The 14,483-nt window shown below is 33.5% G+C and overlaps 1 protein-coding gene and 1 long non-coding RNA gene across 5 annotated transcripts in view; one reads left to right on the plus strand and one right to left on the minus strand.

The window, feature by feature from the left end:
* The window catches only part of LOC150104296 (uncharacterized), a 273,534-nt gene that overhangs the window by 172,960 nt on the left and 86,091 nt on the right, over positions 1-14,483 (minus strand). The window lies entirely within an intron of this gene.
* LOC150104297 (uncharacterized) overlaps positions 1-14,483 on the plus strand; it is a 31,383-nt gene that overhangs the window by 6,387 nt on the left and 10,513 nt on the right. Inside the window, exon 2 of one of the 2 annotated variants that reach the window (XR_016548688.1) lies at positions 4,293-4,453. The exons of the other annotated variant lie outside the window; for it this stretch is intronic. This is a non-coding gene — a long non-coding RNA (uncharacterized LOC150104297). Of the gene's footprint in view, positions 1-4,292; positions 4,454-14,483 lie in introns of those variants that run through there. 2 annotated transcript variants of the gene reach the window in all.

Here is a 14,483-nt window from a genome sequence, read left to right on the forward strand (position 1 = left end):
TATAAATCTAAATTCAGGAAAACTATTCTATTCGGGCAGAGAGGACAATATACATAGAGAAGGAGTCGCCATTTTAGTGAACAATAGGCTGCAAAATGCAGTCATGGCCATAGAACCACATGGCCCAAGAATGTTCGCTATCAGATTAAAAGGTAAAGAAAAAAAAAAGTTTTACTTTACAATACTTCAAATCTACTCCCCCGACCAGTCACATGAAGATGAAGAAATCGATACCTCTTATGATCAGTTGCAAGATCTAATAGACAAGACCAATAAGAAAGATATATTAATAGTGATGGGAGATTTTAATGCCAAAATTGGGAAGTTCACCCCAGGCATGGAGGATGTTATGGGCAGGTTCGGAGTTGATAACAGAAATGAAAGAGGTGAAAGAATTTTAGAATTTTGTAAAGCAAATAATCTATTTATCTGTAACACCCTTTTTTTCCATAGACCTTCCCACAAATACACATGGACCTCACCAGATGGTACAACAAAGAACTGTATTGATTACATTCTAATCAAACGCAATTGGAAATCATCAGTGCAAAATGTTAGAACTTTAAAAACTCCAGACTTCGACACTGACCATGAACTGCTAGGCAAAAATTAAACTAAAATTCAAGTATCGTAAATCACGAGCTCCTATCAACAAAGTGGACCTGTCAAAACTGAAAGAGAAATCTATGCAAGATAATTATCAGACACTAATAGGAAATGAGTTTAGAAGATTATCCTATGACAATACAGAAAATACATGGAATCAAGGTAAAAAAAATTGTTACAAGTACTGCAAGAAACATACTTGGTACAACATCAAGACCAAATCATGAATGGATAACTCTGAAATTCTAAATACTTTAGAAGAAAAAAGAATAGCAAAGCATATATTAAATATAAAAAATACAGTAGAAAATAAACAACATTATAAGAATCTTAAAAACAAAATTGATAAAATGTGCACATCTGCCAAAAATAACTGGTTGGAGGAAAAAGTAAAACTGTGAGAAGCTAATAAAAGAAATGATAATAAAACGGTATACAAATTTATCAAGGAATTAACTAAGATCTATAAAGATTAACCATTAACAATGAAAGATAAAAACAATCTAGAAACTGGGTCAATACAAAATATTAAAATAATTTGGAAGGACTACTATCAAACATTATTTCAGAAAGAACAGGAGGAGTAAAGTATAACAGAAAAGATGATATATGAAAAGGCACCACCCATAACTCCAGCAGAAATTATAAATGCAATAAACCAAATGAAACTTTCAAAAGCTACAGGTAAAGATGAAATATCTATAGAATTATGGACATATGGTGGCAAGGAAGCCATTAATTTCTTAATGAATTTATTTAATCAAATTCTTTATACTGGAGTAATTCCAACTGACTGGAAAACAGGAATTATTATACCAATTCACAAAAGAGGAGACAAATGAATATGTGAAAATTATAGACCCCATAACACTCTTAAGTCATAGTTATAAACTATTCATTCGAATTATATAAAAGAGAACACAGGTGCTTACAGAAAAAATCATAGAGGAAAACCAAGCAAGATTCAGGTTGCATAGATCCACTATAGACCATATCTTCACCATTAATAATATAGCAGAAAAATATTGGGAATACAACCTGCCCATATACTGTTGTTTTATAGATTTTAAGCAAGCCTTTGATTCAGTTAATAGAATCAAATTGATTACTATCCTAAAAAATGTAAAAATGGATTCTGATATTTTAACATTTATTACAAATTATTATGGAGATGCTAAAGCTTTTGTTAAAGCAAACAACATTAAAACCGAGAATTTCAGAGTCGAGAAAGGTGTAATGCAGGGATGCCCTCTCTCACCTCAACTCTTTATCATCTTCCTAGAAGAAGTCTGTAAAACCATAGCTGATGAACCAGGTGTAAAAATCAATGGTACCAACATTAATCACATAAAATACACGGATGATATCATTATTTTAGCAGATTCTACACAACAGCTAGAAAAAAACTATTAATATTTTAAATTACTCTCGTAAAACTTATGGTATGAAAATAAATTTTCATAAAACAAAAATAATGAAGATAGGTAGAGAAGAAGAGAATATTTCTATAAATTTTGAAAATCACCTGCTGGAACAAGTTAATAAATATGTTTATCTTGGCAGTCTTATATCTCAACAATATGGAAACAGTAAAACACAGGCTAAACCTAGGTTGGACCAACATGAATAAACTAAACAAAATATGGAAAAATAAAAAATCCCAACGAGTCTAAAATTAAAATTATATAAAAGAATTATTATCCCAACGGCTACTTATGCTTCAGAAGCCTGGAGATTAACTCAACAACCAATCAAGAAACTTCAAGCATTTGAAATGAAATGCCTCAGAAAAATTAATAACACCCACTGGATGCAACACAAGACTAATGATCAAGTCAGAACAGATTTAAACTTCCCAGATAATATAATAGACACAATCATTAAGCATCAACTGAGATGGTTTGGTCATATTCAGAGAATGGCCCCTCATAGACTCCCATATTTAGCTCTGAATGGATATATAGAAAGAAAAAGACCTAGAGGCAGACCAAGAAGTACTTGGATAAAGTTGCTGAAAGGACATTCACATCTACCCAGCTATAGGGTCATGAGTGAGATGGTTAAAGATCGCGATAAGTGGAGAACCTTTCTTCTTAGTGGACTCAACCCGTTACCAATCGGATGAGATGAGATGAGCTTTGAAAAAAATATCAAGTTTTTTTGAACTTTTGAATTCTGCTGGTTTTTTTTAATTAACTCCTAAAATTACGAAAATGTGTGTAATAAAACTGCAGCAGAAAGTCACGCCACGTAACAAAAGAACCAATTACAGTGCGATTGTTGTGATCACGTCCTAATCATTCGCCGAACATGTTTTATGAGCGGTGACTCATTTATGTCGGCTAAATTACTACAGTGTTTTTCCAACATATGGTGGCCTATTCGCCAAAATTTGTTTAAAATAACAGTTAATTAATAACAAAAAATAACCTGTTAATTTAATTATAAGCAAATCTTGGTTAAAAGCATTTTAAAATTAACAGGGTGTTAATTTCCACATGTGACATACGGACCGGAAATTTTGTCCGTTAAATCTGAAGTCCGTTAAATCGAGGGTTTACTGTATTCGCAGTAGTTATGATGTGATATTGATGATGACGACGACGATGACCAATAGCGAAGCTGAGTCCTCCCCCCTCAAAGGGAAGTTTATGTTACTTTATTTCTAACAAAATCACAATGTTCATGAAATTAAACTCATTTCTTTCCTTCTTCCTTCCTTTTTTTTTCTTTGTCAAATATAATTTTTCCCTCGAATAATTTTTAATATGTTCTAAACAGGACATATATATATATATATATATATATATATATATATATATATATATATATATATATATATATATATATATATATATATATATATATATGTGTGTGTGTGTGTGTGTGTGTGTTAAATTTTAAGATAACAATTTTGAGAGATTTTGTTTTATTAAACATCCAGTGGTGTAGAAGAAGATTTCTTTCGCTGCTGATGAGCTAAATTGGTGACGCATTAAATTCTTAAAGTGGGTCAAGCACAAGTCGTTAAGATTGTATATGTACAGCATCTCCAGGAATTTTAAAAGCTGTCCTTTTCAATGTATCTAATTCTTATACATAGCAGCAATTTACCTTATTGCGCCATGATTTAAACTGACTGGGGTAAAACATAGTAGCAAATCACTTTTTTTCTTTTTTTAAGATGTTGTAGATAGCCTTACTCCAGTGTAATTCGTCATTGACCTCAGTAGTAGGAGAAAGTCTACAACTGGTTATCTCTTTCAACAATGTAATGCTGAATAACAGAGTAAAGAACGAATAAGATGAAATTATTTCGTAACTATTCACTTTCATGCTGTAAAATGTCAAAGTATATTATCAGCAGGTTTATATACTTCAGCCATCATATTGATAATATTTCCAAGTTTACTAGCAACCAGTTTTAAAGGAAATAATAATAAACATTTCAAGAATATTTAGACGTTAATCTAGAAGTCACATCTTTTGAGATTAATGCTCAGTAATGCTTGAAATTTTGTAACAAATACTCAATTTTTTTAGTGTTTATTTGAAGTAAGATGAAGAATAGTGTGGGTTTGCATGTTTATTATTTTTAATTTAAAAGACAAGATCAAATATTGTCAGATTTGCATAATGCTTTAATAAGGTTTTTTTTTTTTTTTTTTTTTTTTTTTCCCTCACAGAAAATTGCAAAATTCGATTCTGTGGTGCAGCTAACTCTTAGCCTGCAGATATATGAAATGAGAAGACGAACGCCATTCTTTCTTTTTCTCATTCAGTAAACCTGCTTACTGATCAGACGAGGGAGGGGTGGAAGAGCACTAGAAGAGTGTCACTTCTTCCCTGGAGTTATATGGCACAGGAGTTATATGATTTTATTTGTTTTTGCAAGCTGTTAAACCAATAAAGATTTGTAGTTGGTTTAAGTGTTTTAGAGCACTTGACTCCGAATAACTGTACCCTACAGTCAAATGCCTTTTGCATGCTGAAAAATACGATATCATGCTGTCCTGTATAATTACTGTTCCGTATTATACTTTCAGCAACAGCATGCAATTCAAATGCATAAAATTATCATTTTGTACAGATCACTGTATACTGATTACCATACTCAGTCCATAGTCATTCGTTCTTTGTTAAAACAGGAAACATCACAACGATGTCTAAATTTTAACCATAATGATGACGTTCAAATTAATCTAGTCCTGAAAGATGCAAAAGAATTTTCTGCCCGATATATATTCATTTAACCGAACGCATAAAATTTCTTTCCTCAATAGTTTAAAAAATTAGCTTTTTATAATTAGCAAAGAAACGTCTGTATTTGTAAATATAGAAGTAATTATTATAATACACATCGAAGTACTTCCATGAGAATGTCAACAGCTGCGACTCCCGATGCCGCAGTGAAAGTTTCGACCCATTTATGAAGTCATTTCTACACCGCTTATGCCTGTTTGCTTAGATAACCTCTGTTTGTCACCATACATAACATGCATGAATAAATATTATTGTACTCAATTAAAACAACTCAACTGCTTATTGTACTTTCTGATAATTAAAATACTTTCCCGTTTCATTTCCGTTCAGTCAAAAGCCACTTCCCGACTGGTACCGGAATTGCAAAGAGGAGGAGGAGGCAACTAAGGCCAAATACATCAAGTCTTTTTATCACATACTTGTTTGTTCGCCAACTGGTTTGTCAGTACTGCCAGAGTTTAAAAAAAAAAAAAAAGTTTCTGGAAGGAAGCTTCCAGGTTATAGGTAATTCAATATTTAAGCAATATTTTAAAGCCGAAACATCTCCTATTATAAATATAACGATCAATTTCGGGTAGAGATTTGTTTTGGATAAATAAATTAGAAAATTATTTAGGAAAGTTCCGTGCTATTGATGGTTCCATCAATAGCGCGTAACAAACAACACGTGGTAGATATCGATAAAAATGAGCAATGCTTTGCTCTAGAAAAGATATCTACATCTAAAAGTGTAGAATGGCTTATTTCGAACAAGGGATGGTGGTGGGGAGGGACGGCCAGTAAGACTATCTCGGAAACCTTTTCCGTCTAGGATGATGATGCCATAAACAGAAGACATCAAGCCCACGTCGGACATAGTGCGAGAAACAGCGGCTCAGTGAACAGACAGACGAAGGCAAGTAACGAATTCCAAGGTATGCTATAATGGATAAATGACTGCTTGAATAATTAAGAACTGCAAAGGAGTGTTTTCTCTTGAAGTAAACTATATTTGCATTAATAAATTGTTCCGTTTTGAGTATTTCAAAACGAATGAGGGGATATAGCAGCAGATGACCAACAAACAATAATCACTACTGCGAAGGAACATCAACATTGGACAACACAGGATTGGGGAAGGGTTGCATGTATTGTTGAATCCAGATTCCTGTTTATTTCATGCTAACGGAAGGAGGAATAATGGTGACAACATTTGAATATCTTCGCCAATGGAGTATCTCCATTCGTGTTCATAAAGGGATCCACAGTCTGCAAGCATGATGGAGTTATTGGAATTTGTCATGTCTACCTAGAGCCGGAATCGAGTGAAGTCGAAAACAGGGGTCACCCTCAATCTGAATGGTTGAGATGATCCAACACTATATTTCAATCAGACTGACTACTTAATGTATACTGAATAAAATAAACTTATTGGAAACGTAAGAACCTGCCTTGATTTTTTCATTATCCAGGAAATGTGGGAAATCACGGACATGGTTCAAGAAATCGAAAAACATTTCCACTACCACAGTTTCAAGTGAAGCAATAAATTGTCTTGGAAAGAAATTTCCTTCTCGAACATATATATATATATATATATATATATATATTAGGCGAAGAGAAAAAGACTTTATTAAGCTTAAAGAAAAGTAAACCCTGAATCTTGAATCACAGGAGAGGAATGGTTATATAGTTATATTGAAAGTATTAAAAAAATCAACGATTAACTTATCCGCCTAAGTTCTATTACTTCTTGCGTTATAGACTGTAAAAATTAAGGAGGGAGTCTTAAATTTTTGAATTGAATACAGAAAGCCGAATATTGCCAGCAAAAATTCAAACCGTTATCTAGTCAGCAGTCCCAACCTTGCGTGGATTTTCAAAAATAATAGTTAAAAAAGTACCTGCTAATTAAGGAGGGAGGGAACAGAAATACATAGTTTTTCGAATTTAAAAACTACAACGTTTTGGTAAAAGTGATTGATGACTTGAAGGGATGGAGAACTACCCAAACTTGAACTTTCAATTAATATTAATTCTGGGTAACAGAAATTCTGTCCTGGAAGGTAGTGAAGGTGAATCTTTCCTATGTAGTGTGTGCCAGGACCACAAAAATAAGGAAATATTTACGGGAACTTTTTTTTTTAATATTGACAATTTTTTCAGAAAATAACACGTGCAAAATGTTTTATAATGAGGCTAAGGTAGTCCTACTTTGATTATATCGTAATAACATTTATTTCAATTGCTAAAATTATTATTTTTATTTTAAGCTGGTAATAATTAATTGGATAAATAAGGAACAATAACCAGTTGAATGTGAATATTTTAAAAAAATAAGTTTTTTAGAAATAAAAAGCTGAAGCTCTATTATTATCCCCCCCCCCCCCCGATCAGCACCAAAATGGAAGAAAATGTTATTGCTGTTTTTCGTAATTTATTATAAAATATGCTTGTTCATATAATCATTATGGAAGTCAGTCCAATAATGATTATATAAACCAATTGCTTTGACTGACTTCGGTATCTACTTGGAATGAACGCTTATCTTCCTAACTTTCTTCAAATTTGCTCTGTTTAAGTGCACAAACATTAAATTAGGATTTGAATACCCAAACAGGACTAAATTGAACCAAATCTTTCTTTGATTATAAACTCAAAATTCATTCCGCTGTTTCCTATTTCGAAACTAGCCGATTCCGGATACAGAATTGTTCGGAGCCATTTCGTAGGATTGCTATTACTGTACTAATGATAACTAAGGATAACTTTGTATACAAGTGGGGAATAGCAAATCTCCCTTTAAAAAATAAATAAGCTGAAAATTTAACTACATGTGACCAACTAACTGTGGATTTAATAATTGTTCATTGCTCTTAAAAGCCTTATTATAACCACCGATTACGAAAAAAATGTTAATAGGTACCGATATTTTGGCCTAGTATCCGAAGATGACCGTTAACATATTCTTCAGTGCTCTACAAAAAGTAGTTAAAATAATGGAACAAACTACTAAGGAAGAGAGGAACAGAATAAAACTTTTTCGTAAAAGTATTTTCTGTTAATCAGTCACTGATTATGTAAGTGTTTATGTAATCAATTACATAATTAATTCATTGAGTATTAATCATAAGCATTAATTTCCTTTATTATAATATAAGTAAAGTATCAAATATAGTGATTTAAATGTAGAATATTAGGCACTGCCACTCAAAAATGTTAAATTAGTCTGAGTACAGTTTTAAGATTAAGTCACATGAGCGTTATAAAAGTTGCAATTGATACACTCATCCAAACTTCGAATCAATGCAATGAAATTATGTAAATTATTTATTTACACGAATTTTTTCAAAGGAGGTTTTCTTTTATTTATTTATTTATTTATTATTTCTTTATTTATCTGTTTATTATTATTTTTATTTATTTTGTTAACTAGAATATCGAATTTCCGAAACTTTATTTTGTAGGTGAACAAAAGAATGAATATTCGGTTCTGAATAAATTTTGACATAATCGGATCTCAACACTGTCGAAACCTGATTATCTCGACAAAAGAACATTTACCATGCCTTTAACTGATAAGAACATTACAGCGAAGTAAAAAAAAAATAAAAAAAAATTCTCTCACTTGAAAATAGCACAATGGACTAGTCTACCATCTCCTTTATTAATGGCCCACAGAGAGGGTGTGAAAAGCTTCAACTCCAAAATAATCTCGAATGTTCAATATTTGGATACGAAGATAAGTGGCTAAACAGATAAAAAAAACTTTCTTATCTAACGGTTGTTCATAACTCTAAAAGCATTTATATGGAATAAGATATGTATTTTCTTTCCCCTCGTTTAAAGGAAGAACAGAACTTCTTGTTTTGAGTCTACGCAAAATAAAAAATAGCAGACATTTCTTAAAATATGCGTACTTCATAAATAAATTAAAGTCTTCAAATCATTTAAACAAATACATCTGCATCTCCTAAAGGCATTTTTATAGCTCATATTTAAAATGTCGATCAAATTCAAAATCGAATCTTATTATTTAAAATAGAAAAACATGTTTTCCTAACAACGCGACAGCACTGTTCATAGTAGAATAATACTTCATTAAAAATTTTTGTCTCATCTCTTCCTGAACATCTTCGATTCGTTTATATGATGGATAAAGAGCATGCTAAATATAAAACCCATGGAACAAAATTAATCATTTCAGTTATGCAAAGGCACAACTTTTAGTGAAAATACAAAAATATGGAAATAGACAACAGAATTAGCAAAGCTGGTATGGTAGGAAGTCAAACAAATAAATTTATATTGAATAAGAGAGAAATTAGAACACTCAAGTAGCTGTATATAGGACAGTTTTCAAAGTAATTTAATATTAATCACGAACTGAGTTAGAAAAAAAAAAAAAGCAGCTGATGAAAGATTGGAGACCACATAAATGAGATTTATGATAAAAATTAAGAGATGTTGTAAAATTATACTAAATTCATGCAAAATCAATGCATTAATGCAGAAGTATACTTTACTTCCTAATATCTGACTGCATCAATACATCTACATCTTGGTATTCCTCTGGGTTTTTTTTCCCTGCCATCCTGGCACCTGTTTCGCTAATCTCAGTTAAACTGAATTCTAGGTTAGCGAAACAGGTCTTTGGTGCAATTATGGCAGGGAAAAAACCCAGAGGAAGACCATGATGTAGGTGGATTGATGCAGTTAGGAGTGCCCAAGAAGACCGAAATCGATGATCTGACAATATTGGAATCCTCGCAGATATCAGACTAATTTGGAGGAAGATTGTTAATAGGAAGTTAGTAATTATGTTAAATTTTCGTAGTACTATCATGGTATTCCGTAAACTGTTTGAGGTATAGTTTGTTCTTAACTATATCCCTCCTTCTGTTTCCTATGCACGGTCACTGCATCAGTGACGTAGTGATGCTTCACAATGTGAATGGTTGAGAGAGAGGAATCTATAAAATTTGAAAAGCATCTGTCAAAAAAAGTGTTGCGCAAATGCTCATAGTAATAAATGTATTTCCATCAATACAGTTGTATATACATATCTTCAAATTCCACGATAAAAAATAAATTAAATTAAATTTTAAAAAAACTTTATTATTACTTGATTATTGCCGTTGGTATAGTATTCCAACTATACTATAGGTTTACAACATTTCATAGATGAAAATGACATTATAAAAATATATATTACATTAATATTTTCCAAATAGGCATATAAATTTGCAATATAAATAAAAAAAAAGGACCATATTGAGTTAGCTAATAACCAAAAATCATTTATTTATTATTTTTATTTTTTTGCTCAATCACGTGCAGAGGTTCATGAAACTACTGCAAGAGTCCTAACATTTTCAGCTGCCCTATTGGGAATACCACCAATAATCCAATAGCCCAAACCCCAGAATTTACGACGGTTATTAAGAACCTTAGGATGAATGTGGTCATCAATTTGGTAATCAGCAGTGTGATATTATCACATACCAGCACATCGCTGCACACTGCTTGGAAAGTAGTCAACAGACGCCATAATGTGAGGAATAAACAACCATGGCGCCCACCGACAATCTACGGGACATACGATAGCGATCAATGGAAATTTTGGACCATTCTTCCTGTAGGCATGTCCTGGACTGTTGCGAGGAGAATTTCCTTTGACTTCACCGACGCTCCAGTTCATCACCCAGATGGTCAGTAGGGGTGAGATTTGGGTTTTGTGGAGACCAGTCAAGTGTCTTGACGTTCATGTCCACAAACCACGCAGTTACAGCATTGCCAAGGTCATGACACGGTGCATTATCATTCTGAAAGAGACAATTGTCAGTTCTGTAGAGAAGCCACAAAGTAGGAAGCATTGCATTGTTCAGAATGTTCAGATACCTCTTGGAGTTCAATGTTGGTGGCACCACAGAGGTCTGAGGTCAAACTAGTAAAAACAGGACCATACGATCACACTGCCACCTCTGAATTTCATAGTTGGGGTTACATACTCTAGTAAGAGACGTTCACCGGGCATCCGCCAAACCCACACCCGTCCATCTGTTCGATAGAGGGTGTAGCGTGATTCGTCGCTCCATAACACAGCTTTACAAGCTTCCACGTCCCATTGTACACACTGTTTACACCACGGAAGACGACGCTGCATGTTGATTCGGATAATGTGGTGCTTACATATTGCGGTCCTCCTATGGAAACCAATGTTGTGAGCGTCGGGGTTTTTTAACTACACAATATGCCATTAAGTAATGAGATTGATTTTTATAGGACAAATAAAAGTATAAAAGTAATAAATTTTAAATAAAAGTAGCAAACGTGTTTATAGTTTTTCCTCTAGAGTGTGTTGTAATCGCAGGTACAACTTTCGAGTTGGGTGAAGCAGCAGTTTTCGTGTGGCAACCGTTGAAGTAAGAGTGTATGTTTCAGAAGTTGAGTCATGGAGCAAAGAGTTATGATTTACGGTAATTTAGGAAAAACTGTTACAGAAGTGTACCAAGACATTAAAAAGTTTATGGCGATGGCTGAGCCCTGCACAGGTGTTCCACTGGTTTTCAACGTTTAAAGAGGATTCTGAATCCCTGGAGGATGAACCACGCTGTGGACGGCCAGTTTCTGTACGGACAAATGAAAATGTGGTAAAAGCTATGGCTTTTACCACATTTGTTGTCCATGATAGGCGAATAACCACTAGGCTACTCATCGTACAGCTTGGCGTAAGCAAGGGAATGGCCAGATTAATCTTAGAAAGGGATTTGCACAAAAGGAAGATTTGTTCGAGGTTTGTGGCACACCGTGTGCTGCCCGTGAAGCAGTTTCTGGCTTCGAAGTCGATCTGTTGATCGAAGATCTCCCTATTCACCAGATTTGATTCCTGCAGACTTTTTCCTCTTCCCAGAGATTAAAGGGGAGCGCTTCAGCTACAATGAGGACATCCAACGCGGAGTGCCAGAGACTGAATGAGGTTTCCATTCAGGACTTCCACCGTGCCTTCGAACACCTGTACAACAGATGTAAACGTTGTATAGATTTGGAGGGAGATTATTTTGAATCTGTGTAATTGACAATTCCAAATATAGTTCTTTGTTTTGATATAATAATTGTTGTCTCATACTTAAATGGCACTGTGTATTATCCTTCGTAGGACCCTACGGTCACGTTCTGTGAGTGTGGTGGATCGTCCACTGCGGGTAGCACTTGCAATTGACTCTATGCGCCTCCATCTCAGTTTGATATCACTGATTGTTGACCTGGGATGGCCAAATTTGTCAACACTTCGTCGAATAGACAGGCCTGCAACATGGCATCCTATCACAACGCCTCTTTCAAACTCTGTCAGTTCCCTTCTCGCAGCCACATCACCTGGAGACAGTTGCACTGTCTTGAAAGCATCATATTCTTCTAATTTATATTGGCTACAAACACGTGACTTGTTACATGTCACGTAACAAGTCACGTGTTACGTGACTTGTTACGTGACATTGAGGGGGGGGGTGTTGAGGGGGGGGGGGTCCATTGACCTCTTCTCAGGTAGTGTATTAGCGCTTAGTATAATATAACAGGATAATTTTACGGTGTTAAAATTTCTCCATTTCAATAAACCAAAACTGAAATTCTTCGATTAAATTTAATTAACGTTTGACAAATTCCATCGAAATCGTTTCAAGCAAAGCAGTAGCTCTGATTACCGGAAATCAAGGGATGCGGGAGTATTTATAATATTTATAATATATATAAGCCGTTTCCTTCCGTCTAAATTAACATTGTAAATTTTAAGTTAAATAAACAAAATCAATCAATCAATAATATAATCTAATATAATAATTAAAGCACAGGTTCAAGGAAACTATACTTTTTTTTTTTTTTTTAAAGAATAGTATGAAAGTATTTAACTGGATGAGCGCAGTTTTTATTTATGTTAATCCCACTCACGTAAAGCAGTGGGTAAGATTAATATAAATAATATAAACCTATAGCGCATTAGTACCGGGGATGGATAAAGGTTAGATAATTCAAAATCCATGCTCTAGAGACCAAACATGACGCTTTTTTAAGCCAGTTCTGGTCTCCAATAAGTAGGATGGTTGCTTCACACCAGGAGTTGAAAATCATCTTACACGTAATAACATTCACAAAGCAACGATGACACATAAGAACTCGAACTTGTAACCTTTTGGTTGGAGAGATGAGATGCCATCTGTTGCAATAATAAATTTAATTTAATTTTTGTTTTATTTTATTCAAATAATTTTTCTCCTAGTCTTCTAGATAAGATATTTTGTATATCATCATACATACATACAACATATTTCGAGTCATTTGAGGTCATATGAGAAAGTGTATCTTTAAAGTGCTACTGTAGAATGTTGAAATATAGTCCTCGTATAAAACAAATTCTAATAACAAATAATAACACATTGTACATTTTATGAAACTTTATTTTATAGTATTATTAAAGAGAAACAATACAGTTTTGTCACGCATATCTACAATGAGGCCCAGTTGAAATTCCAGCATCTGAATATCTCAAATAACACAGCAGCTCAGTTACATGAATGTAACGTTTATTTAAATTTCTGACATTACCCGCGGTGCTGGAGAATAAAATACATGAGATGAAATTACAGTTGCGCTAAGGGTGATTGCGTCCTAAAGGGTTATCGCCTGATGTATCTCCAGTGTTGATGGTCCTGTGTACGAGTCTTGCTTAGATCAAACATGGCAGCCTTTAAGGGAAGCTAATATCAAATATTTATTGTAGTTCTATGCAAACTAGATTATTTGATACTAAAAAAAGCGTTCTATGAAATTAAAACATTACAGGAAGTAATTAAATTCTCATGCATTCAGTAACTGCTGAGAATAGAAGCCAAGCTATAGACACGACTAATATCATGTTTATCAATCATATTCTATTCCCTAATTAGAACATAATCCTACATAAGAACTTTACCGATTTGTTTAGATTATAGTTTTTTAATAACGCAAAAAACTAAGAAATATATTACTAAAGAAACAACTTGACATTTGAATGTGAAATCCAAATTATGGCTTTTGAAATGACGTTTACAAGTTATTGGGTCATCATCGCAGCTGATGAGAGGTAATGTTACTATTTATTATTACACTCTAAATTCTCTCTCTTTCCCTCTCTCTCATGCATTAAAATACGTGCGACATGAATAATCGTCCAACATGTGGTCTTCTCATTACATCTTTCATTTTGACTTTAATTATATATCGTTAATAATAATAATAATAGGGTTAGTTTACAGTTCGCGAAATGCGAACGCATCTCAGCAAGTGGTGCTGCGATGGTACACCTTAAGGCGTCCTAAATGTGTTAAAAAAAAAGTGTGCTTTAGTAACAACGTTTAATAAATTTTGGTTAGTGTTTCATTTCATAAAGTCTGCTACAAAAATGGCTGAAGTAATCCATAAGCTGTAAAAGTAGAATCAACAAAGGCTGTTCGCAGTAAATATCTCCACAGATAACGTAAAATAGAAAAAAAAATACAATTCGGAGAATAACATCTCATAATAATAATAATAATATAATTATTAAAGAATTAGTCAACTAGTCAGAAGAATGAATCAACTGGCCTTATCCACGTGAATAA

Source organism: Typopeltis vanoorti, chromosome 8 (genome assembly GCF_054136105.1).
Source record: "Typopeltis vanoorti isolate ZY-2024b chromosome 8, IOZ_Tvanoo_1.0, whole genome shotgun sequence".
NCBI lineage: Eukaryota > Metazoa > Arthropoda > Arachnida > Uropygi > Thelyphonidae > Typopeltis > Typopeltis vanoorti.